General features: G+C 55.0%; 2 non-coding genes across 2 annotated transcripts; both read right to left on the bottom strand.

Annotated features, from left to right (window-relative positions):
- Positions 1 to 148: 148 nt before the first annotated feature.
- On the bottom strand, positions 149 to 302 carry LOC146143970 (5.8S ribosomal RNA). Its single transcript, XR_014498808.1, has one exon. It is a non-coding gene; the product is annotated as a 5.8S ribosomal RNA (ribosomal RNA).
- Positions 303 to 549: 247 nt separating this feature from the next.
- Positions 550 to 2,360, bottom strand: LOC146143969 (small subunit ribosomal RNA). Its single transcript, XR_014500475.1, has one exon. It is a non-coding gene; the product is annotated as a small subunit ribosomal RNA (ribosomal RNA).
- Positions 2,361 to 2,500: the final 140 nt, after the last annotated feature.

The following is a 2,500-nucleotide window of genomic DNA, read 5'->3' as shown; positions in this document are numbered from 1 at the left end:
CTCTTCGAGGTCGACTCGCCGCCGCCGCGCGGGATTCTGGTCGCGATCGTCGCGCATCGTGCCGTGCTGTCTTGAGCGGGACGGGCGCTCGCGCGTCCGACGCCGCAGCAGCCGCGCGGAGAAATCCCCGCGCGGAACGTTTGCAACGCGACCCTGAGGCGGGCGCGGCCCCGGGATTGACCCGAGGCCGCAATTTGCGTTCAGAACGTCGATGCTCAATGTGTCCTGCAATTCACACTAATTCACGCAGCTAGCTGCGTCCTTCATCGACTCACGAGCCGAGTGATCCACCGCCAAGAGCCATCCACGATTGTTTCGCTCGCACAGTGCCTCGCACTATAGGGTGACAAAATAGACCGCGCCGAGCGGTCGGCCAGGCCGACGCTTGAAGCCGGAGCGCGCGGCACCGCGGCACTCGACGCGCAAACATTACCGGGTGACCGAATCGCCGGCCGGCGCGCCGCTCCTCGCGGGTCGGGCGCCGGGTAGCAAAGACTTTTTCTCTCGCTTGTCCGAGTTTCGCGTTCGCCGAAGCGTTTGCGAGACCGTTAATGATCCTTCCGCAGGTTCACCTACGGAAACCTTGTTACGACTTTTACTTCCTCTAAATGATCAAGTTAGATCGTCTTCTCGGACGCCGGCTCGACCGTTGCCGGCCGCGCCAGGTCCAATCGGAGGACCTCACTAAACCATTCAATCGGTAGTAGCGACGGGCGGTGTGTACAAAGGGCAGGGACGTAATCAACGCGAGCTAATGACTCGCGCTTACTGGGAATTCCTCGTTCAAGGGAAATAATTGCAATTCCCTATCCCTAGCACGACCGGGGTTCAGCGGGTTACCCAGACCTGTCGGCCAAGGCGAGCACATGCTGATCCGGTCAGTGTAGCGCGCGTGCGGCCCCGAACATCTAAGGGCATCACAGACCTGTTATTGCTCAATCTCGTGTGGCTAAACGCCACTAGTCCCTCTAAGAAGTTAGACGCCGACCGATTGGGTCGCGTAACTAGTTAGCAAGCCAGAGTCTCGTTCGTTATCGGAATTAACCAGACAAATCGCTCCACCAACTAAGAACGGCCATGCACCACCACCCACAGAATCAAGAAAGAGCTCTCAATCTGTCAATCCTCACTGTGTCCGGGCCGGGTGAGATTTCCCGTGTTGAGTCAAATTAAGCCGCAGGCTCCACTCCTGGTGGTGCCCTTCCGTCAATTCCTTTAAGTTTCAGCTTTGCAACCATACTTCCCCCGGAACCCAAAGACTTTGGTTTCCCGCAAGCTGCCGGAGAGGTCGTAAAACTAACGCCCCCCGATCGCTAGTTGGCATCGTTTATAGTCAGAACTAGGACGGTATCTGATCGTCTTCGAACCTCTGACTTTCGCTCTTGATTAAAGAAAACATTCTTGGCAAATGCTTTCGCAGTCGTTCGTCTTGCGCCGATCCAAGAATTTCACCTCTAACGGCACAGTACGAATGCCCCCGTCTGTCCCTCTTAATCATTACCTCGCGCTCCGAAAACCAACAAAATAGAACCGAGGTCCTATTCCATTATTCCATGCACCATTATTCAGGCGAATCGCCTGCTTTGAACACTCTAATTTTTTCAAAGTAAACGTTCCGGCCGCCGCCGACACTCAGTCAAGGGCACCGGCGGAGAACCGGAGGTGAGGCCAGGACGGCCAGTACACGCCTTGCGACGGACCGGCCGCCTGCGCCCAAAATCCAACTACGAGCTTTTTAACCGCAACAACTTAAATATACACTTTTGGAGCTGGAATTACCGCGGCTGCTGGCACCAGACTTGCCCTCCAATGGATACTCGTTAAAGGTTTTAAAGTGTACTCATTCCAATTACAGGGCCTCGTTTAGAGTCCTGTATTGTTATTTTTCGTCACTACCTCCCCGCGTCGGGAATGGGTAATTTGCGCGCCTGCTGCCTTCCTTGGATGTGGTAGCCGTTTCTCAGGCTCCCTCTCCGGAATCGAACCCTGATTCTCCGTTACCCGTAAGAACCTCGGTAGGCCAGTACCGTACCGACGAAAGTTGATAGGGCAGACACTTGAATGATCCGTCGCCGGTGCGAGACCGTGCGATCCGCAAAGTTATCCAGAGTCACCAAAGGTTGCGGGCCGAAGCCCGGTCGGTTTTTGGTCTGATAAAAGCACGCCTCCCGCGAGGTCGGCGCTTCACGCATGTATTAGCTCTAGCATTTCCACAGTTAACCACGTAAAACGTACGATCAAATGAACCATAACTGATTTAATGAGCCATTCGCAGTTTCACTGTACGAGAGCTCGTACTTAGACTTGCATGGCTTAATCTTTGAGACAAGCATATGACTACTGGCAGGATCAACCAGGTAGCTACTTTAGCGTAGCCCCGAAAGGCCGACGAAGGAGGCGCCGCTGATGCGGCGCCGTCGCTCGGTCGATGCGAAACCCGAAGGCTTCTCTCCGTTAAAATTTCGTTCTTTGCTCGGCTGCCCGGAACTCAGAAAAACCG

This window comes from Ascidiella aspersa, chromosome 5 (assembly GCF_963924565.1).
Source record: "Ascidiella aspersa chromosome 5, kaAscAspe10.2, whole genome shotgun sequence".
Lineage (NCBI taxonomy): Eukaryota > Metazoa > Chordata > Ascidiacea > Phlebobranchia > Ascidiidae > Ascidiella > Ascidiella aspersa.
Note: the sequence above shows the minus strand (reverse complement) of the source record. Positions and strands in the feature narration are given on the sequence as shown.